Genomic DNA, 6,000 nt, shown 5'->3' on the forward strand with positions numbered 1-6,000 from the left:
AGTATGGATACTTAATGGGTGATTGATTTAGGGCTTATTTATAATTGGGTATATGATATTTAGCCTAGTTCTTGCTTGAATTTGAGAATTGATGGTTGCAAACATTGATTCATACCTAATTGACTTAGTCTCTACTTGAGAAAGAGAGACTAAGTCTAGGAAAACTTGGCTAATAAGAAATTAGGGTGAACTCAAGAAATTGATAGCCCCAATTAAAGGGTTGAATCTAGAGATAGTAAGAACCGACTTGAGCATCTATCTCTTATTTTGTGAAATACCCATTTGGACTTGAGAAAGTCAAATTGGGCAAAAACACTCAAACTACCGAGAGGTATAGAGTGAGTAATCATGTGTGATTGCTATATTGTATCCCGACCAACCAAATATGCCCTAAAGTTCTCAATATGTTAGGTAACCAACTAGGTAGAAGTTACAACCCTAGATCTTTTATAACCTGAAAAAACAACAATACCAAAAATATTGTCTCTTAGCTTTACAATTACAGCATTAGCATAATATTTAGGAATAAAAAAGAAACAACTGAATATGCAGAAGTACAATCTTGGGCACGTCATATACTTAGACTAGGTATATACCTAATCCAACATAAAGCTCTCTGTGTAATCGACCCCGACTCATGTTGGATATTTATAATTGCATCGACCGCCTCACAATCCCAATTAGTGGTGTGAGTTTGTGCGACATTAGGGATCAGCATTTGGCTGAGCGAGAGAAAACTACTGCTCGCCTCTCAGAATTGGAGGCCAAAGTCATTGGGGCTGTTATATTAGAGACTCATTTGCAGCAAAGAGAGTAAGAAGTGGAAACCCTTAGCCAAGAGATTGGCCCGCTGAGGGTTAAATTTGATGAAGCTAGGGCCAAATGGGCTGAAGTACATAGTGTTGTTCTTGCTGCAACCGACCGCGAAGCTGCCTCCGCTGAAAGATTGACCAACTTAGAGGCAGCCTTGAACTCCAAAACTGAAGAGTTTGCTGCTGCGGGGGTGAAACATGCCCAGTTAGAGGAGAAGTATAGGAAAACTATCGAGCATAATAGGCTATTTAGTTCAACTGTCTGTGACCTTGATGTTAGCCTCAGATCCGTTAGATCCACCCGGGAAAACCTTTCTGCCGAGGTAACCCAACTCAAGGAAAAACTTAAGCACCGAGCGGCTTCCTTCGTTGTTAAGAAAATTTACGTTATGTACATCATGAGGAGGAAAACCTTGGAAGAGGCCAAAGTTGGTATCATTGATTTTGATGCTGAAATTGATAAGGCCTATGAGCTTGAGTTAGCTGCTAAAAGTGGTCTCCCGGCAGAGCCTGATGCTTCCGATTCCAGTTCTAAAACTTTGGGAACTGGAGAAGAAACAGAAGACGAAGATGTTGAAGTCCAAACTGATGAGGGCTAAAATATTGAGCTATCCGCGGATCTACCCACTTCTCCCGGGGGCGCAAATACTTCTCTTCCTCCGGGCTCCGGAGATGCAGCAATTTAGCTTTTTTTTTCTTTTTCCAACTTTTTGTATTTGTGCCATTTTGGCACGTTATTGTAAATAAAGATATCCTTTTGCTCAAGTATTGTTTGAGTCTTTCTTTCGCAAGTTTTAATCTTTGCATTATCTTCTTCTTTTTGCTTAAGAGTTTTGCGCAAGGCTTACTGTTTGCATCTTATTATGTGAAGCCTTGGGTGTATTTTCCCCGAAAGCATTTGGATTTCGAGCACAAATCCTTCCGAAAATCAACCCTTATCGTGAGGGTTTTTATAAGAGATGTCCCTCTTATGTTTATGGTGCTCTTGAAAAGGACGTTTCCTGTTCATCACGGTACTAGCATTTGAAGCATTTGTTTAACTTTCAAATGATAAAATTAACTCATCGATCAGACAAGTAACAAGATGAAAAATAAAAGGACTTTATTTTATTCCTTCCGTTTTCAAAAAGTACATAAGCGTTCGTTATGTTAAAGAGAATTTGCCATTTCTTGTGGCTAATTTGTACAACTTATTTTTACGGGGTTGGTCACGCAGTCCCCGGTCCCGATAACATAATTATGTTCCCAGTTTTCGTGCTCCGGTCGACGTGGCAGTGGTGGGAAATTTGCTATCGAGCCAAAGATTATCTAACTGCCCCGGAGTGGTTCTTCGCTTGTGTGCCCTTTTATTAAAGGTCTTATTGATGTCGTTGAAACTTTATTCATAGTATGCTTTACGTTGCTGCCTCGTTAAAAATCTTGCCAGAAAAACCCAATTGGGACAAAAATTGGACGAAGTTAAAAGGAGTGCATCGCATACTTTCAGTACAAACGATGTTTGTCAGCAATAATATCTCTTGATGTGTTCCACATTCCAATTGCTTGACAACTTTTCTCCATTATGATTTTCTAACTCGTACAAACCCTTCCCGGTGACAGCTGAAACCCGGTAGTCGTCTTCCTAGGTTGGGCCTAACTTCCCTGAGTTGAGCTCCCGGGTGTTTTGAGTTACTTTCCTTAAAACCAAATATCCCACTTTAAAGTAACGAAGGTTGTAATATCTTTCCATTCTTTGCTTTTTTCCGCCATACTTATATGTTCCAAGTCCCTACACTCATCGAGTAACTCCAAACTGACCAGCATCGCTTCATTATTTGCTTCTTCGCTTTCCTGGAAATACCTTAAGGTAGGCTCCCCTACTTCCACCAGAATTAAGGCTTCTGCTCTGTACACAAGGGAAAAGGGAGTTTCCCCCGTGCTCGATTTGGTAGTTGTTCGGTATGCCCATAAAACTCTGGGTAGTTCTTCAGGCCATTTACATTTAGCCACTCCCAACCTTTTCTTGAGGTTTTGTATAATCACTTTGTTCGTTGACTCCGCTTGACCATTTGCGCTCAGATGATAAGGTGAGGATGTGATCCAGTTTATTTTCAAATCTTCAAGGAACTTTGTGATCTTTGTGCCGATAAATTGTGGCCCGTTATCGCATGCTATCGTTTTTGGTATTTCGAACCTGCAAATTATGTTTTAGCACAAGAAATCCACCACTTCGCATTCGTCGATTTTCTGATAAGGACCTGCTTCTACCCAAAAGAAATCTTAACTTACCGGGAGCCGGCGACAGCGGTCCGACGATGTCCATCCCCCACTTTATAAATGGCCACAGATACAGGACTGAATGTAGTGGTTCCGCCGGTTGATGTACTAGCAGTGCGTAGCGTTGGCAGTTATCGCATTTTTGTACGAAAGCTTTGGAGTCTTGTTCCATGCGGGGCCAATAATATCCCGCCCTTACCAGTTTTAGCACTAAGGAATCTGCGCCCCGAATGGTTTCCGCATATCCCATTGTGGACTTCTCGCATTATGTAATTAGCTTCAGATGCTCCCAAACATCGGGCCAACGGGCCTTGAAAAGATTTTCTGTATAATTGGCCTCCTTTAAAGCTATACCGTGCTGCTTTGACACACAACGCCCGAGATGCCTTCAAATCTTCGGGAAATTTCCCGTGCTCGAGATAATCTATGATCTCATTCCTCCAGTCCCAGACTAAATTAGTAGCATTTACCTCGCAATAGCTATTTGCATCTAGGACCGAGTGCATCAGTTGTACTACCGTCATGGACTCTGATCCATTTATTTCCGTTGATGAGTCGAGGTTAGCCAGTGTATCCGTTTCTACATTTTCTTCCCTTGGGATATGAGTAATCGACCACTCCCGAAATCGAGCCAGTAGAGTTTGGACCTTCACCACGTATTGTTGCATGCGCTCCTTTTTGGTTTCAAAGAACCCGTAGACCTGATTTACCTCCAGCTGTGAGTCGTACTTGATTTCTATAACCTCGGAATCTAGTCCCCGGGCCAGTTCAAGTCCTGCAATCAAAGCCTCATACTCTGCTTCATTCTTAGTTAAATGAACCGTTTTGATGGCTTACCTCAATGTTTCTCCCGAAGGCGTGGTTAATACTATGCCAAGCACGGACCCTTTTATGTTAGAGGCTCCATCCGTAAATAAGGTCCTAACTCCCGATGTAGATTCTGACACCATTACTACCTCTTTGGTTGCTAGAGACAGCAATCCCGGACTGAAATCGATCACAAAGTCAGCCAAGACTTGTGACTTAATCGCAGTCCTTGGTTTATATTCTATGTCTAGTTCACTCATTTTGACGACCCATTTGGCCAACTTACCCGAGAGTTTGGGTTTGTGAAGGATATTTCGTAGGGGAAATATGGTCACCACAACTATCAGGTGGCATTGGAAGTAAGGCCTCAGCTTCCGAGCGGCGACTATGAGAGCTAAGGCCAGCTTCACCAAGTGTGGGTAGCGAGTTTCTGCTCCCGTTAAAATTTTACTAATGTAATAAATGGAAATTGTGTACCTTCATCCTCTCGGACCAAAACTGCACTTACCGCTACTTCCGAGACTATGAGGTAGACCAACAGTGTTTCGCCTTCCTTTGGTTTCGAAAGTAATGGAGGGCTTGACAAGTACCTTTTTCAAAGCTTATTGGCATTCTGGGGTCCATTCGAAGTTGTTTTTCTTTTTGAGCAGTGCAAAGAAACGGTGGCATTTTTTGATGATCGGAAAATGAACCTGCTTAAAGCGGCCAATCTCCCCATGAGCCTTTGGACTTCTTTCACGCTTGATAGCTGCTCAGGGATGTCTTCGATGTCCTTGATCTTATCGGGGTTCACCTCAATCCCCCTTTGTGATACCAGAAATCCCAGGAACTTGCCGGAACTGACCCCGAACGCGCATTTCCCGGGTTAGGCTTCATGTTATGCTTTCTTAGGATGTCAAAAGTTTCATGCAGATGCTTAAGGTGGTCACCTGCATCAAATACTTAACAAGCATATCGTCTATATAAACTTCTATAGTTTTCCCTATTTTTTTTCAAACATCTTGTTTACGAGCTGCTGATAAGTGGCTCCGGCATTCTTCAACCCGAAGGGCGTCGCAACATAGAAATATGTGCCGAAATTCATTATAAATGAAATATTCTCCTGATCCTCCGGGTTCATCTTAATTTGGTTGTACCTGGAATAAACATCGAGGAAACTTATTAACTCGTTCCCGGCCGTCGCATCAATCATTTGATCTATGTTTGACAGCGGGAACGAGTCTTTTGGGTACACCTTATTCAAGTCCTTATAATCTACACACATGCTAAATTTATTGTTCTTCTTAGGAACTACTACTACATTAGCTAGCAAGTCTCGATACTTTACCTCTCGGATCGAACCGATTTCAAGTAAGCGAGTTAACTCTTCTTCGACGAATTTATTCCTGGCCTCCGCAATAGGGAATTTCTTTTGTCTTATCGGAGGGATGTTGGGATCCAAACTTAGCTTGTGTACAACCACCTCCGTTGGGATACCTGTCATGTCCGCATGCGACCAAGCAAAACAATCGGTATTAAATTTAAGAAATTCAATAAAGCCAGACCTGAGCTCGGGGTGCAGTCCTGTCCCCAAGTGAAATTTCATTTCTAAGAACTCTTCAAACAATGCAACTTGCTTGAGCTCTTCCACCGTGGATTCTGTTGCATCCGTCTCTTCTGGTACCTAGAAATACCTTGGCACCAGATAAGATTCCGACGTTTCTACCCCCGGGCTAACTTCATGCGATTCGGGAGCGGGCACCGGTTCCTGTATTTGCTATGCCACATGCTCCTTCCCTTTTCTACTGGAGACCGAAATCGCATTCATCTCCCTTGTCGCTGGTTGGTCGCCCCTTATGTGTTTAATTCCTTCGGGTGTCAAAAATTTCAGCAACTGATGATACGTTGACGGTACAACTCTCATCTCGTGCAACCATGGTCTTCCCAGAATAATATTATGTCCCATATCACCATCCACCACTTCAAAAAGAGTCATTTTCATCACCCCTTAAACGTTCGTGGGCAACAAAATCTCTCCTCGGGTTGTCACGCTCGCAAGGTTGAATCTGACGAGGAGTTTTGTGGCTGGAATGATGCTTCCGGTGAGTTTAGCTTGTTCTAATACTCCCCATTATATGATATTGGC

This window comes from Nicotiana tabacum, chromosome 11 (assembly GCF_000715075.1).
Source record: "Nicotiana tabacum cultivar K326 chromosome 11, ASM71507v2, whole genome shotgun sequence".
NCBI lineage: Eukaryota > Viridiplantae > Streptophyta > Magnoliopsida > Solanales > Solanaceae > Nicotiana > Nicotiana tabacum.